Source organism: Spermophilus citellus (assembly GCF_964194105.1).
Source record: "Spermophilus citellus genome assembly, chromosome: 7".
NCBI classification, from domain to species: Eukaryota; Metazoa; Chordata; class Mammalia; order Rodentia; family Sciuridae; genus Spermophilus; species Spermophilus citellus.
Window position 1 is genome coordinate 65498814 of NC_138188.1, and position 13980 is coordinate 65512793.

A 13980-nucleotide genomic window follows, 5' to 3' on the forward strand; every position below is an offset into this window, starting at 1 on the left:
TGTTTTGTTTTGTTTTTTTTAGTTGTAGATGAACACAATACCTCTTATTTTCTTATTTTACTTATTTATTTTTATGTGGTGCTAAGGATCAAATCCAGTGCCTCACGCCTGCTAGGCAAGCGCTGTACCCCTGAGCCAAAACCCCATCCCCAAGGAAAGGACTTCTTGATAAGCTCCCAGCAGCCTCCGCATCCCGCACACTGAGGGATGTCTCTCCGCCAGCCTCAGCCTCCGGCACCTTTCGCCACCCCACCGGCAGGGGGCGCCCCCCTCCACTCCGCAAATCCGGCTTGTCTCTCCAGAGCCTAGACGGGGTGCGGACGCCGGTTCTTCCGGGTCTGAAGCCAGATGGGCGCGGTGGGATCTGAGGGCCGTGCTCCCTGCCCTCCCCTCCCCTCCCCGGAGTGCTCAAGGCGGGGGCGGAGTGCTCAAGGCGGGGGCGGAGTGCTCAAGGCGGGGGCGGAGTGGGCGGGCGGGCACGCGGGCCCCGCCCCTGCCTCAGTCACCTGGGGCCAGGCGCGGCAGGTGCCTGGGCTGCGACCTCGCCGCTTGTGGTCTGGGAGTCTGTGAGCCGAACTCCGACCTCTAGCTGCCAGCCGCGGGTGAGTGCGGGGGCGGGGAGGCGTCCCGAGGTCCCGGCGGGTCCCCTGCCCCTGTGCTGCGCTGCTTCCCCGGCGTCGGGAGGAGAGGGATTTCCCTTACAGGATTTGGAGGGCTGAGATTTCTCTGCTACTTGAGGGACTCGGGAGTACGCCACCGACCCGTGAGCCTTCCGGGCTCGGGGTGGGACGCGACGGGTCTGTGGTGAGTTTGAGGGAAGTCAGGGAAGTGGCTTTTGAACGTTAAAAAACAGGTGAGGGCAGAGGAACGCGGGGTTGTGACTTCTGCCTCCTCCCGGGCACTCTCAGGTGATTGCGGGCCGGTACACAGGCGCGGACGTTCGCTCCGGCCGACTTTGCGTGCCGGCTGCAGAGCGGGGCGTTGCGGCCGGCGTCCGCGCGCAAGCCGGGCGCGGGGATTAAGCCTCTGGGCTTTGCAGTGCTGGCCGGTCTCCGAGGACAGAGCGCCTTGGCTGGTTCCTTGATGACCAGCCTCACTAGCCCAATGCCTTCTAGATAACCTGGGCCGGTCTTTGGGAACCCGGCGGCTGAAGCAACTTTTTCTCACCTGCGCAGGTGGTCTCGGGAGGTGGCAGCAAGCAGGGTCCCGCATTCGGGAGGCGACTGCGCCCATCTGGTCTCAGAGGAAGGAAACACGCTTTCTTCGTTCCCCACTGTGCAAACGCTCGGGTAACGCGGTTGGGTGTTGCTCAACTCCCAGAGATAACTCGCACCATTGCAAAGAGGTGCAATGTAAATGGTGGCTGTCGATATTGTTCCGTTTCTTCAGGGGAAATGGGTTCTTGGGTGCTTTGTTTATAAATTTAGAGACAAATTTTCATATGTATGATCAGCGTTTCTATGTGGTATCCTGGAAATAGAGTTATTAGAGTTATTGGGAATCACCTGGCTCCTGTGGGGTACCTGTGATTTGAAAACGATTTGAGAGACATAACACAGCGTTAAATCTTCTGAGCCTTTATTGTATCCTTATTAAATTGTTATGGTGAGATTGTAATAAATCACCCAGTCCATCTTAAAGCAGGAGAGGGAACCTTTACTCACTAGGCTGTGGGCCAAGAGGCAGGCTGCAAGTCTACACCCTTCTATTCCCTCCTGGAGTTTGAGTACACCTTTATAGTCCAAAACCACATTAATCATAAGTGGCTGCTGATATCATTCAAAACCATAAACAAACGTTATGAGATCCTAAGCAGAAGGGAAGTGGGTCAAAAAGACCCTAGTTGAAGAATGGTTACTAACACCTGGACAGTCAATCTCTGACAGGGTACATAGTCCAACAAAAATGGGATGCAAAAAGGGAACAATTTTATATTGTATAAGAATTGCCATTTTGTGATGGCAAACATGTTATGCTAAGCAACTATTGATAGGTACAGAGGCGGGGTGTTCCAATGGGAGAAGCATTCCTTACATGACATGGAGTCTCAGAGTAAAATGGAGTCTGTCTGGTCATTGCCCATGTAGCCTGGTCCATAACTAGATGAAAGAACCTTTTAAAACATTGAGATGTGGAAGAAATTTGTACTTGTTATTTGATGGGTTTTAGTTTTATTATTGGCATCATAATTATGGCTTTAAAAAATCTTTAACTTTTAGTTACTGAGTGAAGTTGAAATGTGGCTTGGGGATATGCCTTAAAATAATCCAATTTTGGGGGAGCTTAACAGAGATGGGGGGAATGAGAGGAGTTGGTTATGAGTTGTTAATTGTTGAAGCTGGGTGATGGGTATGAAAATATGTTGAGCATTTTCCTTTAAAAGTAACAACACTATTACCTGTGGAGGTGTTTTTTTTTTTTTTTTTTTTGGTTGCTTGCTTTTTATTTTATTTATTTTTTTGGCAGAAGATAGGTTTAGGTTTAGTACTACAGGTCCTTTTAGATTCAAAGCCTTCCACACTTCCTTATTCTTTGTAAATTGGTTGTCATCACAAGCCTTCCTTTTCTCTCTCTTGGGGGTATGGATTTATTTTGCTCTAAAGGCACAGGGTGTTTGCTGAGAATGTCAAAGCTGAATGGATGAGTTGATGCAGGTGGATGCTGGGTCAGCTTTTTCTGCACAAAGGGTATCAGCATGCCTGGGGGTTGAGTTGCCTCCAGTCAGGCGGGTTGTATAAAATGTGTTAGCAGTTTTTGCCAGTTGCCCAAATCCCTTTCAAATTACACTCATCAAAAAGCAGAGGCCAGGGTATGAGGATGTAGCTTTGTGGTAGAGCACAGTCCTAGCATGCACAAGGCCCTGGGTTCCATCCCTAGCACCAAAAACGAACAAAAAGGCCAGGCTAAAGTAGTGAACACACATGCGTACACTTTTGGAACCATCATATAGGTTAAAAGATTTTTATTAAAAAAAAAAAAAAGATGAGAAGAGATCTGCTTATAACTTGAAAGAGATTTTTGTATTTTCTGTGCTGATTTTTTTCATATCTTTATGAGTTTGTATTAGGAATCATGACATGTAAATATTTAGCAAAGAACTGACTACTTAAAATTCTGCATGGTGTTCCATCATTCTTTTAGAGAACCCTGCTTTGAGAGAGAATAGTATCTAACTTATTTTTTCTCAGGATTTGTCTTATAATTTCTGCTCATTCTGTCATGTTGATCAGTAATTTGTAAACAGTTGGTTCTAAGAGGGAGCTATTGAAATGCAGTGGAGGGAAAAAGGGGAGGCGTATTTCTGAAAGATAAACCCACATTTTTTAGTAGCTTCAGTGCAACTGAACTTAATGCCTCTTTGATTTAAAAAGAAAACAAGTCAAGTAAATGACATACATGACAATTAAAAGTCAAAATGTTAGATGAATCTCCTCAAGTCTAGACCTGACACATATAGATTGAGTAGTCTAAAAGAAGATGTAGAGATGTTTTAAGATTCAATTCAGGGCTAGGCATGGTGTCATGTGCCAGTAATCCTAGCAGTTCTGGGGGCTGAGACAGGTTCAAGGCCAGTCTCAGCAACTTAGTCAGGGCCTAAGCAACTTAGTGAGACTCTAACATATTTAGAATGATGTTGGCCTGAGGCTTAGCATCGATAGCCTTTACAATGTTGAGATATGTTCCTGTTATCCCTAGTTTTTCTAGTGTTTTGAACATAAAGGGGTGCTGTATTTTGTCAAATGCTTTTTCTGCGTCTATTGAGATGATCATGTGATTCATATCTTTAAGTCTATTGATGTGATGAATTACATTTATTGATTTCAGTATGTTGAATCAACCTTGCATCCCTGGGATGAATCCCACTTGATCATGGTGCACAATCTTTTTTTTTTTTAAGAGAGAGTGAGAGAGGAGAGAGAGTGAGAGAGAGAATTTTTAATATTTTTATTTTTTTTTAGTTCTCGGCGGACACAACATCTTTGTTGGTATGTGGTGCTGAGGATCGAACCCGGGCCGCACGCATGGCAGGCGAGCGCGCTACCGCTTGAGCCACATCCCCAGCCCCCACAATCTTTTTGATATGCTTTTGTATTCGATTTGCCAGAATTTTATTGAAGATTTTTGCATCTATGTTCATTAGAGATATTGGTCTGAAGTTTTCTTTCTTTGAAGTGTCTTTGTCTGGTTTTGGAATCAGGGTGATATTGTCCTCACAGAATGAGTTTGGAAGTACTCCCTCTTTTTCTATTTTCTGAAATAAATTGAAGAGTATTGGTATTAGTTATTCTTTAAAGGTCTTGTAGAACTTGGCTGTGAATCCATCTGGTCCTGGGCTTTTCTTGGTTGGTAGTCTTTTGATGGTTTATTCTGTTTCCTCATTGATATTGGTCTGTTTAAGTTGTGTATATCTTCCTGACTCTATCTGGGAAGATCATATAACTTAAGGAATTTATCAATGCCTTCACTGTCTTCTATTTTATTAGAGTATAAGGTTTCAAAATAATTTCTAATTATCTTCTGTATTTCTGTAGTATCTGTTGTGATATTGCCTTTTTCATCATGTATGCTGGTAATTTGAGTTCTCTCTCTCCTTCTCTTCCTTAGCATGGCTAAGGGTCTTTCAATTTTATTTATGTTTTCAAAGAATCAACTTTTAGTTTTGTCAATTTTTTCAGTTGTTTCTTTTGTTTCAATTTCATTGATTTCAGCTCTGATTTTAATTATTTCTTGCCTTCTGCTTTTGCTGCTGATTTGTTCTTCTTTTTCTAGGGCTTTGAGATGTAGTGTGAGGTCATTTATTTGTTGACTCTTTTCTTCTTTTAAGGAATGAACTCCATGCAATGAAGTAGTACTGCTTTCGTAGCGTCCCAGAGATTTTATTATGTTGTATCTGTGTTCTCAGTTACCTCTAAGAATTTTTTAATCTCCTCCTTGATGTCTTCTGTAACCCATTGTTCATTCAGTAGCATATTGTTCAGTCTCCATGTGATGCAGAATTTTTTATTCTTTATTTTGTCATTGATTCCCAATTTCATTGCATTATGATCTGATAAAATGCATGGTAGTATCTCTACTCCTTAGTATTTGCTAAGAGTTGCCCTGTGGCATAGTATATGATCTGTTTTTGAGAAGGATCCATGTGCTGCTAAGAAGAAAGCATAACCACTTGATGCTGGTTAATATATTCTATACATGTCAGTTAAGTCTAAGTTATTAATTGTGTTATTGAGCTCTATAGTTTCTTTATTCAACATTTGTTTGGAAGATTTGTCCAGTGATGGGAGAGGTGTGTTAAAGTCAGCCAAGATTATTTGTTTTGGTCAGTTTGACTCTTGAACTTGAGAAGAGTTTGTTTGATGAACATAGCTGCACCATTGTTTGGGGCATATATATTTATGATTGTTATGTCTTGTTGGTGTATGGTTCCCTTGAGCAGTATTTAATGTCCATCTTTATCCCTTTTGATTAACTTTGGCTTGAAGTCTATTTGATATGAGTGTGGAGACTCCTACTTGCTTCCGCACTCCATGTGAGTTGAATTTTTCCCAACCTTTCACGTTCAATCTGTGTATGTCTTTTCCTATGAAATGAGTCTTCTGTAGGCAGCATATTGTTGGATCTTTTTTTTAATCCAATCTGCTAGCCTATGTCTTGATTGGTGAGTTAAAGCCATTAACATTTAGGGTTACTATTGAGACATGGTTTGTATTTTCAGCCATATTTGTTTATTTTTGTTATTTAACTTGACTTGGTTTTCCTCTTTGATTAGTATTTCTTTTATTGTACCACCTTCCTCTGCTGGTTTTCATTGTTGTTTTTCATTTCCTCTTCATGAAATATTTTGCCAAGGATGTTTTGTAGTGCCAGTTTTCTAGCTGTAAATTCTTTTAACTTTTGTTTATAGTGGAAGGTTTTTATTTCATCTTCAAATCTGAAGCTTAGTTTTGCTGGAGACAAGATTCTTGGTTGGAACCCATTATCTTTCAGTTTGAAATATGTTGTTCCAGGGTCTTCTAGCTTTCAGGGTCTGTGTTGAAAAATCTGCCATTTTCCTAATTGTTTTATCCCTGATTTTAATCTGATTCCTTTCTCTTGTGGCTTTTAAAATTCTCTCCTTATTCGTATGTTGGGCATTTTCATTATAATGTGTCTTGGTGTGGATCTGTTGTGATTTTGCACATTTGGCGTCCTGTAGGCTTCTTGGATTTGGATTTCCATTTCATTCTTCATGTCTGGAAAGTTTTCTGATATTATTCCATTGAACAGATTGCTCATTCCTTTGGTTTGGACCTCTGTGCCTTCCTCTATCCCAATAACTCTCAAATTTGGTCTTTTTATCCTATCCCATAGTTCTTATATGTTCTGCTCCTGTTTTCTTATCATTTTCGCTGTGCTATCTACGTTCTTCTCAAGATGATATACTTTGTCTTCGTTGTCTGATGTCCTATCTTTTAAGTTGTCTACTCTGCTAGTGATGCTCTCATTTGTGTTTTTAATTTGTTTTATTATTTTGCGTTACTTTCCTACTCTGTGGGACTGGTATGTTATTGTTTTTACCCTATAGATTTGTGGTGCTCTTGTATAGTCCCAAGATCCCTCCTTTGTGGGGAAGGACAATGTTGACATTTCCCAATATCAACAATACATCACCTATGAGTAAATTATTGTTATTAAGACATTTATAGTTACTCTCAATGTCTAGAAATGTTGGATTCAATTATTATTTAAAATATAATCAGTAGTTTCATAAAAGGTGTACAGTTTCTGGTGGTGGACAGAGAACTGGGGGTCGGGTGTGTGACGTTATGTTAAGGGGGAAAGATGTGAGGGTATGGGTTAATATAACTTACGAAATTTGGAGGAGAACTCTAATGAAGAGGGTAGTAGCAGGGAATAGACAGGAGGTAATTTAGGGTAGACAAGTATGTGGGAAGTCAGTAGAATACATAAAAACAAACATATATATGTATTTAGAAAATTACAAGAAGTAAAAATTAGGATGTTGAAAGAGGAAGAGCGGGAGGAAGAACAATAAAAGGGAAAGAAAGAAAGAAAGATAAAAAACAGAAAAATAAAAAGGGGGGGCTTATGCAATTCCTCTATATTATATTATTCTGGTGACTCAGTTCTTAAAGTTCTATTTCATGCAGAGTTCTCAGTTTCACATATGTTAGGGTTGTGAGGACCAAAGGAGGAAGGGTAGAGGAGAAAGGAAGAGGATAAAATGGAAGAGAAGAAAACAAACAAACAAAAAACTAACAAAAACAAAATAAATAAACAAACAATAACAACAAAAATACTCTTCCATTTTCTTCTCTTTCAGTAGGTGGAGTTATCTATTCCAAGCTTGAGTCTCTGCCCTCAGGGTGGTGTAGGTAACCTGTGAGAGAAGACTAGAGCTCTCCCTCTCTTGCCTGGAGCTTCCCTAATCTTGGTCTCTCTGAGTTGCTCCTGGGTTTTAGCCCCTCCTCTCTCTTGCTTATCAGGTCTCAGCTTCGGGACCTCTGCCCTCGATCACCAGGTGGGCAGCGCCCTGGCTGCACTGTGCTCCTGTTCAACTGAGAGCTGATTTTGTGCTGATAGTTACTATACTGAGTTATCACAGATCGGGGAAGGGGAGTTGGAAACTGGGTACCTGTTCAGTCACAGAACTGTGCTGGTAGCCACGCCCACCAAAATATGGTAAGAAAGGTTTTCTAAGATGGAGTCTGTCTATTTTCCCGCGTTGGGGTGTCTGGTGAGGTGAGGGAGCTTGTGCTGTGGCTAGAACGCGCAGTCCAATGACCTGCGTGGGAGTGGAGCGTAGTCTGTAGTTCTGCTGCTCTGCAGAGGTGCTGATTTGGTGTTTCTGCTCCACCACTTGAGAGTCACACTCATGTTCAAACTGTGGGCACTGATTTCTGCTAGGTGTTCGCAGCTCTGGTGGATTCTGCGAAAATCCACTATATGGGGTCCTGTCACAGGCTCTGAGATGTTGTATTCGGTCAGCGGGAGATCCCGTGGAGAAGCCACCTGATGGCTTTCTCGGATTCATGCCCAGAGAAGCCAGAAACTTGGATCCTCTGTGGACAAGTTCTCAAAAAATGGTTTCTGTTGGTTTTGCCAAATAAACTGCAATTCCTTAATCCTGCCAGTTCCTGGTGCTCAGGAGCCAGGCCTGCTTCCTAGGGAACTTCAGCACCTTCACAGCAGAGCAACCCAGGACCCCGAAGCATGAGACTGGAGTCCAGATCTCTGAAGGCCTCCTCTACTCTGCTTTTCTCATTTACATAAAACTTTAGATTAGCCATACTTGTCGTACAACAAAAATGGAATCCCTATGTGAGCAGGCCTCAGTAGGAAAAATGAATGCCTTCAGAATCGCATATCATGAACTCTTTGTGTGTTGAAAAATAGGTATTTTAAACCTTGGGGGTTTCTCAGGTATCCATGGGAATGGAGTCTCAAGAAACTCTCCCTTTTTAAGCATCCTGACTTTCAGAGTCAAATGGATGTTGAGGTTGTACTTTGGCTTTTTGGAGCTGCTCTGCTGGATCCCAGCCACTCTGATGGTCTCCCAGGATAGGTGCTCTCTCTCCCTCTCTCTTCTCTGCCCACCATGTTCCTGATGACAAGTCTGCTCCTACATACTGCTTAGGCATAGCCCTTCTGAAAGCCCTGCGCTACTGAGGAACTGAGATACCCCTGCACAGTGTGGGCTTCCAGGACTTTGTACACCCCATGCCTAAGCATGACTTAATTTTCTTATCTTGAAACTTTTGGTTAAAAGTCATGAGACAGATATTCTTATCTCTACTTATATCTAGAGTTTCATCACAGTGGAAGTTTCTATTGGTTGGGAGAAAAATGGGAAAAGAAAATATCATAAAAACAAACCTGTGGAGTGGTCTTAAGAAAAAGTGAGGAGCTGTTTTGAGGCCCTTGTCACCAAAACTACCACTCTAGGTAAACACGTGCCCTAATGTGGTAGAAAAGACAGAATACACGAGGGCCAAGTGGAATACCTTGTTCTGGCTGAAAGACATAAACAAAAAGGCTGAAGTATTTTGTAAATGCCAGACCAGAAAATTGATTGGCTCCTTTCAGGAAAATGTGGGATCCAAGGGTGTGGGTTTGTGCTCCCTCAGATGATACTCCCTTGTCTAGGAAAAGTGGCTTGGTGGATTATTTGCCAAAGCAAATAGAGGTGAGACAAAACAGTCCTAAGTATGGATTGGCTAAATTGCTGGGGTTGATTTCTGATCTTTCTTTACCTGTGACCTTGACCTTTTTATTTTTTTCTCCTTTTTTTCTAACCTCTCTACCTCATTTCATCTTGTGTAAAATGGAGGTGATATAATGCCTACCTCCTGGGACTGTAAGGATTAAGTGTCACATCAGGAGCTTCTTACAGTGTCTGGCAGGGAATGAGGATTCACAGTGGGGTCACTGTTGTTATTGTTGACTGTTTCCTTTATTTTATTTGGAGGAAACACCCACCACAGCAGCAGCGTTTCCCCCCCCCACACACACACACACTCCATACCCCCATGCCAGAAGAAAGAAATGCCCTCCAGCCCTGACCTCTCTGTTTTTGGAGTGGGCTCTGGCTACATGTTGTTGCCTTAGGAAAGTGTTACAAATGCTAACAGGGTGTTGGGTGCAGCACAGTTTTAGGATTGATGACAACTGGACCTGAGCATTTGGCTTTGAACCCAGGGCTTTGGCTCTGTTGTTGGAGATTAAAATCTTTTGACTGTGAAAGCAGATGTGTGGATCTGGCATCTGTGGAATAGCAGACTGGTGTCTGTGTGGAATAGGAGGAGGTACACAGGAGTGCCACTACCCAGCAGGGGTTTAAGGCTGGGTCCTCTGGTCATATAGTGCCTCTTGTGTGAACTGGGGATAAGTGTGTTTCACAGGAATGTCCAGAGGGAAGGAGAGCTAATAAAATTTTATGAAATCCTGACACTGACACAGTGAAACTTTGCCTGTTTTTCCCCTCAGTGAGAAAATCACAGAACAGATACACAGATGGGTTTTCTTTCTAACTTAGATAAGTAATATGCTGTTAATTAATATTTACATCTTAAATATTTAAAACAATTTTAGCCAGGTGTAGTAGTGTACTTCTAGGTCCCAACACTTGAAAGGCTGGGGTAGGAGAATTGCTTGAACCTAGGTCAAGACCAGCCTAGGCAACAGAGAGACTCTGTCTCAAAAAAAGAAAAAAGTAAGGGCTGGAGTTGTAGCTCAGCAGTAGAGGGCTTGCGTCATACCTGTGAGGCACTGCATTCGATTCCTAGCACCACATATAAATAAGCAAATAAAATAAAGGTCCATAAACAACTAAAACAATATTAAAAAAAGAAAAAATACAAAACAAAACACATTTTATTGGTTTAAGAAGGGCTATCTAATTTGATCTTCAACCAGTGATGCAGTTTCCTATTGGTGTGCATTTATTTCTCTGCCTTTTGCTGCTTGTCAAGAGAGGTAAAAGTGAACTGAGATTCAAGCAAGAAAGAAACCTGGAAAGGGGAACATGGAAAGGACTTCATTTCACTTTATCAGAAGAGAGTAACATAAATTCTTCCTCCTTATGGCTTTAGGTAATCACAGAGAATGATTGTGTTCTGAGAAGGAAAAGGGAGAGATGAATTGCTGAGTTGTTACTAGGAAGCATCCATTGTGTCCAGGGAAGCCAAATGAATGGAGCAGATAACAGCTGAGCCAAAGACTCCACTGTTGGCAGCCCTTACCTAGAGCCATTCAGCAAGGGGTCAGGGAGGAGGAGAGGTGGTAGGCTTTGGATCTTCCCTCCCACTGCCAGGGTACAGACCTATGGCTTTAGCTGCTGGTTCTACCTGCACCAACCCTTTGTCTTTCTCCTGGACTCCCATTCTGGTGCTCTAAGAAGAAATCCCCTAGGTCCCATACCCTCACCCTATCCCCCAGCTAATAGGCCTCAGGTCTATTCCCTTCTTCCTGACCCTTGAATACCTGTCTCTTTTCTCCCTTTCCTCTGCTACTTTCCATTGGTATCTTTGCCTCCAGTGCCAATACTGCCCTGTATTCTGGAAAGTTTAAAGGGAAAAAATCTTTTATGATCCCACCATCCAAGAATCCAAAAACTTGAACATTTTGTCATATTTCTTTCTTTTTTTATTGAATAAACAGTAAATTTAGCATTTTATCTTTAATTCATTTTATATTAGTAGTTCAGCATAGTTGTCATACAGTGGTAAAAAATTCATCATTCTACTTCCCTATGTCTTTATAAGTGTTTTTAATGATCACATGCCATTTCAGCTTTTTTTAGTCATTTTCTTAAATTTAGAGGCCTGGGGTGTTAACTCAGTGGTAGAGTTTTCACTTAGCATGTGCAAGGCCTTGGGTTTGATCCCCAGCACTGCAGAATGAATGAATGAATAAGAGAACTAGGTGGTTACTAATTTTTTTATGTTATAAATCATTTTTTTAAAGAGAGAGTGAGAGAGGAGAGAGAGAGAGAGAGAATTTTTAATATTTATTTTTTAGTTCTCGGCGGACACAACATCTTTGTTGGTATGTGGTGCTGAGGATCGAACCCGGGCCGCACGCATGCCAGGCGAGCGTGCTACCGCTTGAGCCACATCCCCAGCCCATGGATCATATTCTTAACAATGACAGACAGCCGTGGTTTTAAAAACCGTGAACATCTAGGCATAAGCAGTGTCCTGGTGTCAAGTCTGGTATTCTGAGCTGTGTTCAGAAGCCAAGGACCAAGATTGAAGTCTGAGGAGCTATTGAACTCAGATTTGTGACTTTCTAGGTCATTATGTGCCTCTGATATGGTGAAATAATTATATGTATGTATATATCTGTTTCTGATATATATACATACATATACACACATGTATCTCTTGTGTCTGTACACATACGTGCGTGCACACACATGTATGTTTCTGTCCCTGGTTACAGACACAGAGCTCTTAAACCCTTATAGTTATATTTGGAGGTGCTAGGGAGATTCTTTTGTTTTGTATTTGATCTTTGACACCAGACTGGCAAAGAGCTCTAAGACTTGTAAAATCCTTAGTAATAGGAATGCCTGACACAGAGCTCCTAAGTTCCTTGGGATTTCTTGGGCAACAAGAGTGTCATTTGTTTTAAGATGATGTTTCCTGGATAACCTCAAATGGGGACTTGTTGTCAGTAGCCAACCCAGTGATTAGAGGGTTGGACCTTCAAGGAGGAGAGGGGCTGAAGGAGGAGTTGATCACCATAGCCAGGGATATAATCACCATGGCCAGGGATATAATCAGTCATGCTTATATAAGGAAGCCTCCATAAAAAACAAAAAGGACAGAGTTCAGAGAGCTTCCACGTTGCTCAACACATGGAGGTACTAGGGGGTGGCACACCCAGAGAGAACCAGGAAGCCCTATACCTTTTTTACATACCTTGCCTGGTTATCTCTTCATCTGGCTGTGCTTTTGTATGTTTATAAATGGATAATCACAAGTAAAGTGTTTCTCTCAGTTTTGTCAGCTGCTTTAGTAAATTAATTGAACCTGAAGAGGGGATCATGGGAACCTGTGCATATAGTTGGCATCTGAAGTTGGATGGGAGGGGGGGTCTCATGGGACTGAATCCTCAATTCATGGGGTCTGATCTCCAAGTAACTAGTATCAGAAGTGAACTGAATTGTAATGCACCTTGTTGATGTGCAGTAGAGAATTGCTTTTGTCAGGGGGACACTCACATATCTGGTAACAAGGGTTGAGTGGTGTGGAAGAAGAGAAAGATTTTCCTTAGAAAGTCCCTTCCTTTCCTTAAAAAACTAAAGGAGCTGATGATCATTGAGAAGCAGGAGGCAGTCTTATGTTCAGAGATCCTTTGGAAGACTAAATCTCTTCTGTAAGTTTGTTAAACGGTCAGCCTGTATGTATTTAAAATGTTTGGACTAGGTTTGTGGCTCAGTGGTAGAGCGCTTGCCTAGCATGTGTGAGGCACTGGGTTCAATTCTTAGCACCACATATAAACAGATAAATAAAAGTCCATCAATAACTAATAAAAATTTAAAATAAAATAAAAATGTTTTGGGAGGCTGGGGTTGTGGCTCAGTGGTAGAGCATTTGCCTAGCACATGCAAGGCTGTGGGTTCCATCCTCAGCACCACATAAAAAAATAAGTAAAATAAAGGTATTGTGTCCAACTTCAACTAAAAAATAAATATTAAAAAAAATGTTTGGTGATGACTCAAGTCACTGGCTTCAAACTAACATATCCTATATTTCAACAACTCCCATTCATATAATCCTGTAACTGTGACTTTTAGGAATCCCTTTTCCATATTTGTTAACTTCTTTAATATATTTCTGTTTATTGATATAGTTTTTAAATGGTACTGAATTATTAGTACAAGGTAATGAACTTGTATTTTCCTTAATCCTAAGCATTGTACTTGTATTAATTATCTGTTCCCACTAAAATTATGAAAAGATGAGTTTATATGCATAGAATTTGCGGTAAATAAGGCAGTCACATTGTGAGTGAGGAGTATATGAAAACATACCTCACCAGAATAGTAATTTTAAGCAAACATGAGCATTTAGTAAAAATTAATGATAGCTATGGAAAAATAAATCATATCAGTGTAAATTAATTTCATCAAGAACATTGAAAGGATCTGGAGGAAGCAAGGCACGTATATCTTAACTTTCTCATGCCGTTGATTTAATTAAGAATAACATCATCATCAACAACCCAGGAAAACATAGCTCATGTGGTACTACATTTGTGATGAGAAGATAATGCAAGCCATTATCAAGGGTATTCTGCTAGTATGGGCTGATTCTTACCCACTTAACCTTTCAGAGGTCAGTATGGAACTTGATTAATCAATTTTAATGCATGACTGGTAATGTATATGTTTGTTTGTATGCCAGAATATTTAAAACAGATGTCAAATAACCTAGATAAATTGGGTGTTTCCAAATTGGACAAAGTCAAATG

At 41.5% G+C, this 13980-nt stretch overlaps 1 protein-coding gene across 4 annotated transcripts in view; it reads left to right on the plus strand.

The window, feature by feature from the left end:
- The first annotated feature begins 312 nt into the window (after nucleotides 1–312).
- Nucleotides 313–13980, plus strand: part of GPR160 (G protein-coupled receptor 160) — a 90689-nt gene continuing 77021 nt past the window's right edge. For all 4 annotated transcript variants that reach the window (XR_014022959.1, XR_014022960.1, XR_014022961.1 and 1 more), the window contains exons 1-3: nucleotides 313–413; nucleotides 454–602; nucleotides 1176–1289. The gene's annotated coding sequence lies outside the window, so the exon portion shown is untranslated. The remainder of the gene's footprint in view (nucleotides 414–453; nucleotides 603–1175; nucleotides 1290–13980) is intronic.